Source organism: Mangifera indica, chromosome 19 (genome assembly GCF_011075055.1).
Source record: "Mangifera indica cultivar Alphonso chromosome 19, CATAS_Mindica_2.1, whole genome shotgun sequence".
Lineage (NCBI taxonomy): Eukaryota > Viridiplantae > Streptophyta > Magnoliopsida > Sapindales > Anacardiaceae > Mangifera > Mangifera indica.
In genome coordinates, this window is record NC_058155.1 from 7513081 (window position 1) to 7530082 (window position 17002).

General features: G+C 29.8%; 1 long non-coding RNA gene and 1 other non-coding gene across 2 annotated transcripts; both read left to right on the forward strand.

The window, feature by feature from the left end:
* Window positions 1-10558: 10558 nt before the first annotated feature.
* On the forward strand, window positions 10559-11773 carry LOC123203077. Its single transcript, XR_006499157.1, has 2 exons — window positions 10559-11003; window positions 11093-11773. It is a non-coding gene; the product is annotated as an uncharacterized LOC123203077 (long non-coding RNA).
* LOC123203792 lies at window positions 10873-10977 on the forward strand. Its single transcript, XR_006499373.1, has one exon. It is a non-coding gene; the product is annotated as a small nucleolar RNA Z279/snoR105/snoR108 (small nucleolar RNA).
* Window positions 11774-17002: the final 5229 nt, after the last annotated feature.

Consider the following 17002-nt stretch of genomic DNA (forward strand, 5'->3'; position numbering starts at 1 on the left):
TTATTTTATTATAAAAATTTAAATATATTAAATTTTATCTTATAATTTTAAAAATTATTTTAATATTATGAAATTGAGCTCAAATCAAATCCTGTTCAGTTGATTTGATTTGCCTGTCAAACATCACCGACCAAACAAGAGGATCAGAAACTTAGCACTTAGAGAATCAGAAAACTGATGGGATGTCTCCTTCTATTCGTCTTCCACTAAGTCTTAAAACCATGACACGGTCGTTTGCATTGGCCCACAAATTTTTGTTTCATGTCCATCCACATCCGCTTATTATTTATTAGGATATTAAGATGGAAAAGAAAGAATTAAATTTAAATATCTTTTAATATAAGTTAATTTAAATAAAAATAATTTAATTAAAATTTATTTAATTAATATTAATAATAGTTTAAATTCAATTTAAATAAAAATAATTTGATGTTATTTAATAATTAATTAATGTAATTCAAACAAAACTATAAACTAAATTTGAATCAAATCAAATAATTTATATAATTTGTGAGTTAAATTGAATCAAATTCGTATTAACTTAAATTTAGCTCTATTTCAAAATAAATCAAATTTCTCAACTTAAACTCAATTCAAATTTAAATTAAATCAAATCTAATCAATTTTTTTATCTAACCAGCTCGATTCAAATCTACCACTAATTATTTATTTGTATTTTCCTTTATAACTTCTAGTGAATTTAAAGTTAATGACATCCTTTTTTAATTTCTCTAACTGCAGTGTCCAAACCGGAGCAACTGTTGACGGATTGACCATTCACTAAGTTTTTACAATATAATGTACAATTATAGTAATCAAACATATATTATATTGTACATCAAAAATATAATTTTTTATATTATATATTGAGTATTATATCATATCATACGATACAATTTTTAAAAAATAAAATAATAAAAATAAAAATAAAAAAAAGCTAATTGATATATTATTATTTAAAAAAAATCATAAACATTCTTGAAAATTTAAGAGTTCTCATATACACTATTATTATATTATTATTTTATTTAAAAATTATATTATTAGTATTGATAATATATCTTGATTTTTATAATCGTTAAGAACCTTTTAATAATGTAAAATAAATTTTTAATAAGAATTTTTTATTAAAATAAAAAATTATTTATTTTTAACGAGAGTATAAATAATTAATTATTAAAATTATAAAAATAATATTTATAATAATTAATTATTTATCCATTAATTATTTTTTTCTTGCTACTACCATTTTTTTTGTATTATATATGAGAAATTTTTTTTTAATAAAACTATGTATACCCATTTTAAATACGTAAATAGATACATATTTATATGTGTCATCATACAATTAAATGACTTTGAATTAAAGATAAAGTAATATTTAATCACGTAATGACACATATAAAATATATTTGTGTATTCAAAATAGATAAAAATGAATACATATAGTATCATTCAAAAATTTAATGTTACATGTGTAATTGAATACAACAATAATAATATAATGAATCTTGATAATTTTTATTGGAGGATCATATGCTCCCAAAATGGTATGAGACTAATTGTATTCCAATTATAATTGATATTATCAGTAAAAGCGGTATCATGATAATAGAAGATAACAATTGTATCTTTAAAGAGGTCATGAAAATAGTGATAATTGTGAAATTTTATATTTATTATTGTTAAGTTTACCAGTTTTAAATATTTCTACTTATATCTGAAATTGACTCATATGTAAATGATATATCTATTCATATATCATATAACTTGTCACTATTTGATAGCTAGTCTTCTCTTTGGGTGTTGAATCCACTATTTGAAGAATTTAGCCTTGTTAGTTGCTTCAAATGGTAGTTCTTGGTCATAGTACCTTAGCTATTTTATAAGGACCTTCCTAGTTGAGTCTAAATGCACAATCATTTATGATTATTTATTGGCATCACCCATCTTAGGACAAGCTCTCCTTTAGCGTATGCCTGGACTTCACTTTGGAATTAAAGTATCTTGTCACTTGTCATTGATACAAGACTACTCGAAGTTGGATTTTTTGTTTGTGCTCATTGATCATGTCTAATCAAAAAGCACATGAGTGCCTCATTATCCTCTTTGGTGAAGGTATCCTTGCAATACATTTAGCAATAAATAAATAAATAAATAAATATATATATATATATATATATATATATATATATATATATATATATGTGTGTGTGTGTGTGTGTGTGTGTGTGTGTGTGTGTGTGTACCCACACTATTCTTACTGTTTTTATAGTCATTTCTGCAATAAACGATTTAACACCTTGATGACTCTGTGAATTCATGTTTTGATTTGAATAAAATACCATATACATATATATTTAGGATGAATATAATTTGGGTATTAATAATAATATATTATTTTATATTTAAAAAATATTTTATTTTAAATTTAAAATCATTTAATTATACAATAAAATTTAAATGTTTATTTTATTTTATTATTAAAATTTAAGTGTATTAAATTTTACTTTACAATTATAAAAATTATTTTAATATTATGAAATTGAGCTCTGCAAATTCACAGAATTCAAACATCACCGACCAAACAAGAGGACCAGAAATTTGGCACTCAAAGAATCAGAAAATTGATGGGACGTCTCCTTCTATTCGTCTTCCACCAAGTCTTGAAATCATGACCCGTTTGTTTTCATCGGCCCACCAATTTTTGTTTTATGTCCATCCACATCTGCTTATTACTTATTAGGATGGACATGGATGAATCAAATCCAAATACCGTTTAGTTTAAGTTTAATCTAAATAATATATAATTTTATTTGAGTTTGTTGAATTAATATTAAAGATAATTTAAATAAAAATAATTTAATTTAAGTTTGATTTAAATTCATAATTTATTAACAAAATGATATTGTTTAACAATCAATTAACATAATTCGAATAAAGTTATATGTTAAATTTGAACTAAATCAAATTATCTATTTAATTCATAAGTAAAACTGAATTGAACTCTAAGTTAAATTTAGCTTTATTTCAAAATAAATCAAATTTTTTAATTTAAACTAGATTAAAATTTGAATTAAATTGAACATAATCAAATTGAACCGATTTTCTAGTCCAGCTAGCTCAGTTCGGTCCAACACTAATTATTTATTTGTGTTTTCCTTTGTAACTTCTGGTGAATTTAAAGTTAATTGCATTTTATTAGTCGTTAATGGATTGACCATTCAACAAGATTTTACAATATTATGTATAATCATGATAGTCTAATAGTATATTATATTATAAATTGAAAATATAATTTTCTATATTGTGTATCAAGTATTGTATATTATCTTACGATACAATTTTTTAAAAATTAAATAATAATAAAAAAATCTAATTGATATATCATCATTAAAAAAAAATAATAAACACCCTTAAAAATTTAAGATTTTTCATATACACATTTATTATATTATTATTTTCTTTAAAAATTTTGTCGATATCATTTTTTTAAAAAATTATATTATTTGTATTGATAATATGTCTTGTATCATATAATAAGTATTATATCATATGATACGTCTACTATATCGTATTAATTCAATATACTTTATAATACGTATCATTTTTTATCTATATCGTATTTTATAATAGAATATATAACGTGTATTATAGAATACTGATAATTATGTATACAATTACTCCTCAAAGAGTGTATTATAGAAAACATATAGCGTATATACTTGCAAATGACCGAATCTAATGACCATGACCAAATATACATATAGTGTATATACTTGCAGCAGAATTCTTATATTATAAATAAGCAAACTTGGTGTTAACAAAAATTTAATTAAACTCAGACATGTAAAAAATTGTAAACTCATCTCCAATCACTTTGGGTTCTATTCAAGTATGTATATATATTTATTTAAAATTTTAAAATATGTATATATAATTTTATTATATTTAATTCACGATCATCTTATTACAATATATAAGAATCTATTAGAGATTCTTATTTAGCGTACTAATGACCCATAATAGATCATTAATGGGGTAATTAAATGTTTAGGTAGTTTATTAATCCCTCTTCTAATACCAATCAACATGTTAGTAATTTGGACAAGTGTCCTCTTTAGTATTAATTGATGATTATGAAGAAAAAATGTAATTTTTACATTTTGAGTTTTCTTTTCTTACTTATGTTTTTTCTCTTGTTATAATTATGTGGACAAATAATATATACAGTTTCATATATAAATAATGACATGTTATTATATAATTAACTATTATTTTATTTCTAATTTAAAATCATTCGATCACATGAGAATATATCATTATGTGTGCAAATAACATTACTCTAAATACTTGTTTTCCCTTTTAAAAAGGTTTCAAAATGAATTTTTTCAATTTAATACTTGGATGAAAATATCTTTCCAATATTATGAATAGGAGTATAAGACCACTACAATGGACAATTTTGTTGCTTTCATACTATAATATTTGCTAGATCGCCACAATAGGGTAACAAAAACAGAGCATTAGGTTAAGAACTCATAACTTGCAACCCATTGAGAACATAATCATGAATAAGCCGCTAGAGCTTGAGACTACTTTTGCACAAATTAATCACAATTTGGTTGGTTGTTTCGTCCAACTTGCGATTCCACCTTAACTCAGTATGAAAAAGATATATTAGTCTATATCTATATATAGTTATATATAAAACAAGATATTTCATTTGAGTCAAAGCACTTGAAACATAATCAACTACACCAAATAAATTAAAACTTGAGTCTTGTGATCCCTTTAAAATAAAATCAATCACATCAAATAAGTCAAACTCTAAATCTAGTGATCAATTTCATAATCACTAAATCAAGTAAATCAAAAATCTTATTTTGGTATCTCACCAAGAGACTTAACTCAACTTCTCCCTCTTATAAACCCACTCTTTTGCCATCCAAGCCGGGTGGCTAGTCTGATTCCATGTATTAGTTTCTGATTCATCCTCATATATGCATCATTTCTCACCCATGACAATAAGCATGCTCAATTTGATGCATACTGATTTTGACGTAGACAAGTAATAACATTTATACGACAAAAACGTCAATTTGTGTAGCAGGGTTTCTACGAAAATGCAAGGACCAATAGCTTTGTTTTTACTTCGAAAGGACTTCTATCTTGAATTGGCAAACATTCTCTGCATATTCCAGTTTGGGAGTATCGTTATCATATTCAGTATTGGATGCACCCACTCGCTTTGATCCTATCATTAACATTTCTAGCTTTAGTTTCTGGCCCTTTCAATTTGCTCAGTGTGCCTTTGGCGTATAGCTTCACCCCTAACATTAAATTATCATTAACATTTAAATTTAATCATTATCATATTGCAGGGCACTACTGTTACATATCAGAAATTGGATACAGAATTTCGGAAACAACACTTTTTCTTTCATGAAAAGGTTTATCTTGTGAATCAGAATCTGTATCAGAAGAAAAGAACAATCACTACAACGTAAAACGGAAAAATAGACAATTTGGAAACCACTTCAACCATAAATTTATAGTGAAAACCCAAAGTACAGGTAACTTCTAAAACCGAGAACGTCAATGATGCTTTTGTAATTGAGTGTTGTTTCTGTTTGGTTCCGATTCCTGAAGCTACTTCTTGTCAGGTTTCAAAGCTCCGATGGCCTTGGAAGAGGAGAAACAAGAAGCAATAGATTTCACAATTTTATTAAAAACCATTTTCTTCACTGGCCTCCTTTTGGCTGGAAAAACACTTGCTTTCTTTGATTGGAACCGGGGCTTTGTCTCAGCTCTGGCCATAGCCATTTCTTGAGTTTGATCGCTGAAATTCTCCATCCAGGTCATTTCTTCAAGTGTCTTCACGCCCATCTCTCAGCCTCCGCTTGTTTACTCTTCACTTCTTCTTTTGCAGAGAGTGCTTTAAAAGTTAGAACTCCCACTATATATCTGTCACTAGAAAAACAAAAAGAAGGCTGTTAGGATTGAGCTTTACCCATTTCATGCTCCATAGATCACGCCACTGTGAAATTAGAGGACAGACTTTTACTGGTGATTGCGACAGCCAGTTGATTCGAAATGAGGACAAAACCAGTCCGCGTAAAAAAAGAAAAGAGAAATTGGTTCGAAATATCTCACTTCTCAAACACTTCATGTAAAAGGATATGAAATACAGGAGTACAGAACTTGGGGGGTATACATGCAATGACCACCGCCATTGAAAAAGAAAGAAGCCTCTTTTACTAAACTTTTCTCCGCAGAAGGATCCCTTTTACTAACATGATGTAGGCCTTATTATAAAAGTTCATATTAGTTCTATAAATAACAAATTTACAATTGATTTGATTTGAGAGTAATTTCTTAGATTGATCAGGTTGGATGCCGTCCATAAGCATTAATGTTTTCGAATCATAAATTAAGTAGATGATTCCTGCACCTGCAGCTTCGTTGGCATCACCATTAATTCACAAGCTATAATGAAAATTCAAACTCATATCTACCAACTTTAGAAAATTTAAATATTTATTTATAAAGTAATTTCTGTTAAAAATCTTAGTTAAAGTTAAGGATAAAATTATTATTTAATAAAAAATTTTAAAAAATAAATTTTAATTACATTTCCCCCCTCAATTTGAAAATCTCACAATTCCACCTTCCACATTTTCCTTTAAAGTTTGAAAAGTGATAATTTTTCTCTTAGAGTTTTTTTCTCTTTTCTTTGACGACGATCCATCATCTCTGACCATCAGTCATCCTTTCTCTCGCTTTATCTCTCTATCTTGGCCTGTTTTTTAGCACCAGTAAACAAAAATCGTTTGAAAATACAAATGAAAGTCATTTGAAAATCTTCCAAATGACTTTCGTCTAGATGATGAGGTCTACACAAATTGTCTAGATACGTCATCTGGACGTCATCATCCAAACGAAAATAGTCTAGATTTTTAGACTACTTTCATTTGGATTTCTATAATGAAATCGTTTGGATTCCGTTGATTGGTGGTCGAAGAGAAGTCGTGAGGGAGAGATAAGGTAGAAAAGAGGACAATCGATGGTTGGAGACGATAGATCCTTGTCTGAGAAAAGAGAAAAAAACCGTAGAGAAGAAATTATCATTTTTCAAACTTTAGGTGAAAAAAAAATTGTGAGTTTTTAAATCTGAGAGAGAAAAATATGATAAAATTTTAATTTTTTAAATTTTTTAATAAATAACGATTTTACCTCTAATCTTAACTAATATTTTTAATAAAAATTATTTTATAGATAAATATTCAAATTTTTAAAAATTAAAAAGTTTGAGTTTAAAATTTCACTACATATTACATGGAATAAGTCTTATGGCCCAAAAAAATCACCATTATTTTGATTTGCCTAATGTGAAAATGATTAATCCTGATTGCAAATCCCATGTGCACGAAATCACTCATTCGTGGAATTCCCACATAGTACGCTAGGACCAATGGCCTTTTTTTAACCTTGTCGTCAGCAAAGATAGATTAATTAGAAACCGACTTTTGGATAATTATTTCATGAAAGAAAATCTAAGAGTAGCCCTCTGCAATTGAATAGAGTCCAGTCGAGTACTAATTGCTTCGAGTTTGATTTGATTATCTTAAGCAAAGTTTAAATTTAACTTGCTAAATAAGGAAGTCTTTTGTTTGATCTTAAATTCGAGATAAGAATAACAATTTAAATTTAATTAGATAAATTAGTAAACTTTTGTAATGTATATATTTATTAATTATTACATTATATTTATAACAAAAGACTAAGATTGAAAGAGGTGTAAATACAAAATTTAAAAATATAAAATTTTATTAAATTATATCCAATCAAAACACAAACTTAAAAATTCACCAATCTAGACAACAATAAATTTAAGCTCAATTGGAGAATTGAACCTGGGTTGTTTAAACTGGACTAAATAATAATGAGTTAAAATCCAACTTAACATCAAGCAAGCGACTTGACTCAACCCAGTGCCGTCTGCTGTGCCTCAATTGTAGATTTTTGTGCTTTAGAATTTATGATTTTTTTTAATATTCTTCAAATTCGTAACTCATAACTGGCCAAATGACTTACTGCCACCCACAGTTCACTTTCTTATCAAGTTTTTATTTATTATTTTTCAGAAATCCTCTTCCCCGTTTATAGATTATTAAGTTTATTAGTTTTAAAGATAAAATTATTATTTTACTTATAATCTTAAAAATAAACTAAAATTTTATCTCATTTTTTCTCCTAAACCCTGAAAACTAATAATTTCTCCTAAACCAAGTTTTTAAAAATAACTTTTTCCCCCTAAAGTTTTTGTTTCATTCTCCGGTGCTATCTCTGACAATCTCCTTCTCCCTTCTCGACATTTTCTCTCTCTTTGATGGATCTCTCATCTTTGTTTGGGAAGACGAAGACTTTTCCCTATTGTATGAATATGAAGGTAGCTTGGATGGGGGTTAGAGGGAGAGATGGGGAGAGAGAGAAAGTGTCCAAAGGGGAAGGAGATCGCATCGAAGAATGAAACATAAACCCTACGACAGAAAATTATTAGTTTTTAGGGTTCAAAAGATGAGAAAATGAGATAAAATTTTAAATCTAATGGATCTAGTTAAATTTAACAGCTTATAAATGGATAAAAAAGTTTTTGAAAAATGAAGGGTGGGCACTTGAAGAAAGAGTAAACTTTGGGTGGGAATAATTCCTTTGGCCTTCATAATTAACCAATTGACTTATACTATTTTTGGGATTTAATTTTACGAACCACACATCTTGGATCTTCCTTAAATAGAGCAACATAAATGCTGGACTTGAACATCATCTCTCCATATCCATCAACATCGGAAAATAAAATATTGTAGCGCCATCGCCACTAAATAATCCTTAGGAAAAGGAAAAACTTTCAATGTAAAACAAAAGTACCCACTGAGCATCATTACACATATATATATAATAATAAAATTATGTGTATCCACTTTGAGAACACAAATACGTATACATTTATATGTGTCATCATGTGATTGGATGATTTTGAATTAAAAATAAAACAATAACCAATCATATGATGACATATATGAGTGTGTATATATTTGTGTATCCAAAATAGGTACGCATAATATTGCTCTATATATAAATCTTCTGAGGAGCTGAACCGTTCTTTTTGAGACTATATTTATCTCACCAAATAGATGAGATTTTAGGTTTGTTAAACCATCTCATAATTATTATACCAACTAAATAAGTTTTTATCGTAATATGGACTTACCATTCTTATCCCTAAGACATCCTTAGTCAGGATCCAACCTCAAACCGCTCCAGCTTCCTTTTGGGTTCCATATATTTCTTGAATTTCATCAGTTGCGTGTGGGGTAGTTCTGAGACATATTGATTGTGGGAACAACGTGCTGCATAGTGCGTTTCCGAAATGTTTCAGTTTTTTGAAACGGCCCAAAACTGATACTAAACGTTTTGGGGCCGTTTTGGTTATTTTACAAAAATACGAAACGCGTTTCTTGACATATCCCTAAAAATAGGAAACGTTCCAAAGCAATATGTTTCTTCCTTGTTCGTAATTTCATTCAATTTCCAGTAACCTAACATCTGTCCATCCCAAGCGTACGTCTCGGATCCTCCCCGTCTCCGACTCCAACTCCGGCGCGGCGTCTCAACTTTCTCTCCAGCTGCCCAAAGTCTCGAACGAATCTGGTATGTTATTTTTTAATCTTCATATTTATCTTCAATATTCAATTTGACGATTAAACTATAGAGATATGAATCAGTCTTTGATAAAAATGATTTCTCAAGTAGTTATTAAAAGAACATGTGATGCGTTTTGTTGTCAAAATTTTGAAGATTAAAAGAAGGATAAAAGAACACGAGAAGAACCTAGAGAGAAGTTTGAAATATGCAGAGGGAAAAAAAAAGAAGAAGAGACTGAACAGTAAAATATTCATTCAGAAATTAGTATTGTCTGGTTTAGATTTTATTTATATTAGCATTGGATTGCAAATACTTCTTGGAAGAATTGGAAAAAGTGTCCAATTGTTGTGTTTTTTTTTTTTTTCAAATACAGATTATTGTATTTTTTTTAATAAAAATTTGGTATTTATAAACAATTTTAATATTTTTAATATTTATACGTTTTTTCATCTTTCCATTTTTTGTAATTTTAAAAAAATGTATTTCTGCGTCTTGATGTTTCTGTTTTCGTGCTACCCAGGGGGAAGGGGTGAGCGAGCGTTGCTTGCAAGACGGATTACAGGAAGAATCTGTTACCTGTCCTGAAATCAACATTCCAAAATGTAATTTCCCAGAATTTTTTCTAGGATTCCATGAATCTATTTTAAAGAAATTGGGATATTATATGAACTATTCATCTTTATTAATTCAATAAACTTACAATATATTTGAAACTTGCTCTTGAAGAGATTCCCATAACGCCAATGCTGCTGCTAAATTAACCAAGGAATTACTTTCATTTATCTGCAAAGATGGAATGATCTCAATAATCTTATCAATATATTGGGTTTATACTTTATATGCAGAATTGGTTTGGGCCCCTTGCCCAATTAACAAAAATTGGACTTTTCCAAAGCCATATTCCGACTGACAAGAAGTCGTGAATTCTGATTTAGCGACCACTTCGGCTCCTGAGAAAAGTTAGCTGACAAAAGGAGAGGAAACTCCAAGAAGAGGCGACGTTTGGATCATAAACGAAACTTGCTTTCTTAATTTACTTAAACTGTGCTTGCGTGTGTTGTTTTTTATCCCACATCGGGAAGAAAGCAACGAATGGCTTGAGGACTTTGCTATAAAAAGCTGACAAGAAGTCTGAGGAGATATGATCCTTCAGGCAGTTTAACGGGGATATGATGAGTGGTCACGGCTCGCTATAACTCTGCGAGATGGGTGTCCGCCTCAAGCCTGGTTACGACAATCTGGGCACTCCCATCTTACCTATCTGATCCCTATCTTGAAGGAGTCATTCAAATTAGGTTAGTTGTCTTTTGAAGACAGTCAATTTTTCCATTGTAATTTAACTGATTTTATGGTTTATTGACTGATTTGGTAAGTTTGTTTTCAGCGATTCTTCACGACAATCGATTAAAAAAATGAGTTGTTGGATTTTTTTAGTGCGTTTGAGTTGAACTTCAGTCAATTATCTAGAGAGCCACAGACATCCTAATTCGATGAGACTGAGCTCTACCTAGAGAATAAAACCTGATGTGGAGCTTCAGTCAGTCAATACTAATTGCAACATTAAAACATTAAGTGTAGTCTTTGCGCTGACAAGAACAAGACCAACAAGAAGTGGCCATTAACATAATTCTTTATTTTCCCTTTTGACCAACACTAAAGCGGTGCTGATGAAGACTACAGTGGTGCTGATTAAGACCTTCAAAAGAGCGGTGATAATGAGCTTCAGGTACCCTTGGACACCAAACCACTTGCTTAATCTTTTCATTCACAGGGCAATAAACTCTGCCGAGGTTAGCTTTTTCATCAGTTTTATGGTGTTTTGTGCTGAAAGAATTTTTGTTTTGGTATTTTCTGCATTATTCGTGTTCGTAAATAAAATTTTATATTCTTAGTTTTGAATGCCGCGGTAGGTATAAATTCAACTGAACTTAATTAAGCCTGTCGAGTAATTTTGAATGTATGTAATGCTGTGTTTACATGAATGGTAACCGGGTATGTCCTGTTGCCTCTGATTTCTTTATTGATTGAATTCAAAATTCTAAAAAGAAGGCCATATCTCGAGGAACCAGTTAGCAGATTACTCTTTGATGTTAATGGTTATACATTTAATTATACGGAAAAGATACTAAGAAGAAGAATTCTAGTGCTTTGGGTGAAGGGATGCTTGCCTCATATATCCAATCAGATTATTTTCTGCAACTTAATTTCTGGCTTAATTTGCCTCAACCTTTGATATATGTTTAATTATTTTAGTATAGGGAAATGATAAGAAATAGGCAAAAGGAAAGGGGTTTAACCGAAATTACCCAAAAAATTCAGATTAAAGCAAAAATACCCAATTTTTGTGAAATATCGAAACTGCCCATATATAAACACAACAAATTTTCCCGGTTTCCACTGTAATTTCACCGTTTAAAAACAGGGAAAAATTTGAAATTTTCCTTTGTCTCACGGTCATCCCACTATCGACCAGATTTTTGATGATTTTCGTGGTTTTCGGCAACCGAAAATAGCACGGAACGTTAGCATATCTTTCGTCATCTTGTTTGAATCAAGTTATTGTTTATATTATTGAGATTTGAGTAAGATTTTGCAGTTTGAAATTTTAGGGTTTTGATTTTGAACAATGCTTAAAATGTTTTGATTATTGGTTGATTTCATTGAATTGGTTGAGAAGTTTTGTGTTATAGTTTATGTAGATTTGATTTGTGTTGAAATTGGAGGTCGAAACGACGAATTTTTGGTTGAAAATCCCTTCCGAAACGTTCGACAGTTTGATTTCCCACTGTCGACAATGGGTTAAGGGGCTTAATAGTGTTTTCAAAATATTAGGGAGCTATGTGAGAGTCCTCAGTCCACTGTGGGCTTTTTTGAAATTTGCCACGTGATAGTGGGCTGTTGTCGTGTATATCGTGGGTTGGGGGGAAATTTTCTTTTTTGAAATTACAGGGGCGCTAATAGACTACAAAATTATTGAGGGGCTAGGAAAAATATTAGACTTGTTTATAATAGGAATGTCTTTAGGGGATAAATTGAAATTTTTCTTATCTAAGGTTTCTCAACGTGTAGTTTTCGAGTTTGAGATTTGATTTTTTGAATTTTGTGTTTTTTGGCACATTTTACTATGTATATTTTTACAGTTTCACGATATATCGATTCGGATTTTTTAAATTTTGGAAGAATTTTTTGATTATTACTATTCTAGGGTATTTTAAATTTTAGAATTCGAATTTCAATTCTGTTTTTTCGAATTTTACCGTTTTAGGACATATCGATTCGTATTTTTCAGATTTTTGAAGAATTTTTTCATTGTTGTCATTCTAAGGTATTTCAACTTTTAGAATTCGAATTTTAATTTCGTTTTTTCGAATTTCACCGTTTTACGATATATTGACTCGCATTTTTCAGATTTTTGAAGTATTTTTCGATTGTTGTCATACTAGGGTATTTCAAATTTTATAATTTGAATTTGGTTTTTTCGAATTTCACCGTTTTACGATATATCGACTCACATTTTTCAGATTTTCAAAGAATTTTTCAATTGTTGCCATTCTAGGGTATTTCAAATTTTAGAATTCGAATTTCAATTTTGTTTTCTCGAATTTTACCGTTTTACGATATATCGACTCGTATTTTTCAGATTTTCGAAGTATTTTTTGATTGTTGTCATTCTAGGGTATTTCAACTTTTAGAATTCGAATTTTAATTTTGTTTTCTCGAATTTTACCGTTTTACGATATATTGACTCGTATTTTTCAGATTTTCGAAGAATTTTTCGATTGTTGTCATTCTAGGGTATTTCAATTTTTAGAAATTCGAATTTCAATTTCGTTTTCTCGAATTTCATCGTTTTACGATATATCGATTTGTATTTTTCAGATTTTCGAAAAATTTTTTGATTGTTGCTATTTTAGGGTATTTCAATCTTTAGAATTCAAATTTCAATTCCATTTTTTTAAATTTCACTATTTTAAGATACTGAAATATTATTTTTTACCTTTTGTCATTTTTTTTTATTGTTTTCTAATTTTCATTTTTTTATGTGCGTATGTGTATGATATACTTTATTTGATTTTCTTTTTTAAATAACTTGTTACGAAAATAATTATTTCTAATTTGAGTGATGTTACTATCAAACGTTAGATGAAATAAAGAAATACTCAAACAACTCATTCTAACAAATATAAAATGAAGAAATAATTTGTACTAAAGTTATTATATCATATATCAATACAATTACACATTTGAAATAATAAGAAAAATGCATCGGTTACATGTAACTGAAGTGCAACAATGATGAATCATATAACTAACAAAACTGATTCCATCACATGTCAAGATTTTGTCCCTTTGCCTTTTTTAGATGAACGCTGTGGGGTGGAGATCGGCACAGGTGCTGGGCTTTTACATTGGGTTCGTACGTGTCCTGGTTCATAGCAACGACTACAAATCCTCGGTGTCACATTTTCTCCCTGTAAAGGACGTCAATTTCTGTTGGACGAATGACTTGGACGACGACTATCAAGAACGGGGGAAAGAATAACCATTCATTCTGGTGAGTACAACCAATCAGATTAAATTCTAAGAGGATTGACAGGTTCCTGATATATTACACGATAGATATTGGTCCAAAAAAATGGATGAATTCATGCATTGACATTCGTGAGCCTCATATATCATACAACGACGATGACATGCTTGCATGAAATACGTGAACGTTGAAACTTTCTACATGTGCAGGACATTTCACCGAAGTCTACAATACCCATGAATCCACCAAAATCGATAACCTGATACCGAGTCTTTGTAATCAGTTGAACCTCTAAACGTGCAAACTTTGATAGACGATTGATGATCTTCTTCTTCGCCAAGGGGTGACAAAGTTAAAAAAAAACATTTAATTAATAACGATTTGATATTTACTTGCATGATTTCTTCTCTCGTAAAATCATCGCTGTATGGTACCACGAATAAACTCTAGGAGCATTGTGATGGGTAGGCCTCGTGCATCTCTGACAAGGGCATTAAATGACTCAACAATGTTAGTGCTCATGATATTGTAACGATGTCCTGGAAAGTACGCTTTACTCCAACGCTCAAATTCGATATCACGTAGATAAGCTCTAACTTGAGGGTTTATTGAGTCAAGAGATTGCATCATCGCCCCAAATTCTAATTCTGTGTATGATTTTGTGGCTTTCCAATATGCCCCCGTAATCTATAAGATGGAAAAAATTATGAGAACTGATTATAATTAAAATGTATGAAAAAGATAAACTGTTAGAATTTTAATTACTTATTTAAACACTATACCTTTGAGTCTCGTTTATACTTTCCCCGCATGTTACACAGAAGATGATGACACAGAAGATCCAAAATGATGAAGATGTCCAGAGTTTTATTGATATGTCTCAGTACTTACAAGAATGTATTCCTGTTTTTGTTATATTTACCCTAATTGAAGGGTAGGTGAAAGAAAGTAGTGAGGTAAAAAAAGAATACAATTTGAAAAACTTGATTGATTTCAGTAATGACCTATTGTAAATTGTAAACTCATGGAGAAAAAGATAGAGTTCTCGATTAGGATGACTTTGATGAAAATGATATGTCTGATATTCTTTCAGAAGATGTAGAGCTTGAGTATATGACATCAGTTATAGGAGGTATAGATAGTTTATAGCTTGAAGATTTTATTTCAGGTGGTGAAAATTATTTTGGGCAATTTTTTGACAATGTCCCCACTGATCCATTTAGGGGGTTTCCTGATTTTCTTCTATACCCATCAACATCATCAAGTGGTTTTAGATTAATCCGAGAGGAGAATGGTATAAAAGTTGATAATATTTTTCATAATAAAGTTTAATTGAAAGACGCTGTGAAACAATTCTCCTTAAAGGATTTCAATTCGGTGTAAAAAAGTCTGACAAGAAACAATGAAAAATTAAGTGCAAGGCTGAAAATTGTGAGTGATATATACATGCAACCAAGTCCACAGTCGGTGAAGTGTGAAGGATAAACTTTATGAATCCTACCCACACATGTTCAGTTGATCAAATCATGTCACATCACAGACAAGCTGATGCCCAAACTTTAGGTCAATTAATTAGATCAAAGATTGTGATGATTGATCAAATTTATCGACCTAAGGAAATAATTGTGGAAAAAACTTGGCTATAAATTCGTTGAGGGGCTCACCGGAGGAATCATTTATGTTTTTACCAGATTATTGCTACAATCTACAATGTACTAATCTGGACACTGTTACTGCTATTGAAACGAATGATAACCATCGATTTAAGATTTTTTTCATGATATTAGGATGTTTCGTTCTTGCATTTAGAGAATATCTTCGTTCGATTATTTGCATTGACGCTGCATTCCTTAAAGGTCGATATTTAGGACATTTATTTATTGTGGTGGCTCTTGATGGTAATAATCAGATATATCCCATTGAAATAGAATCTTCAAACTGCAAACTATCTATACCCTCTATAACTGATATCATATACTCAGGCTCTACATCTTTTGAAAGAATATCGGACATATCATTTTCATCAAAGTCACCCCAGTCGGGAACTCTATCTTTTTCTCCATAAGCGCATGAGTTTATAATGTACAACAAGTCATTATTGAAATCAATCAAGTTTTCTAAATCGTATGTTTTTGACCCCACTACTTTCTTCCTCATGCTCTTCAATTAGGGTACATGTAACAAAAACAGGAATATATTATTGTAAGTACTGAGACATATCAAGAAGACCCTGGACATTTTTATCATTTTAGATCTTCTGTGTCATCATCTTATATTGTCATCATCTTTTGTGTAACATGCGGGCAAAGTATAAACGAGACTTAAAAGTATAGTGTTTAAACAAGTAATTAAAATTGTAACAGTTTATCCTTTTCATACATTTTAATTATAATCAGTTCTTAAAATTTTTTCCATCTTACAAGTTACGGGGGCATATTAGAAAGTCACAAAATCATACACAAAATCAGAATTTGGGGCGATGATGCAATCTCTTGACTCAATGAACCCTTAAATTGGAGCTTATCTATGTGATGTCAGATTTGAACGTTGGAGTATAACATACTTTCTTGGGCATCATTACAACATCATGACTACTAACATTGCTAAGTCATTTAATGCTCTTGTCAAACATGCACGAGACCTTCCTATCACAATGTTCCTGGAATTCATTCATGGTACCATGCAGCGATGGTTTTACGAGAGAAGAAACCATACAAGTAATTATCAAATCGTTATTAATTAAATGTTTTTTTTTCTAACTTT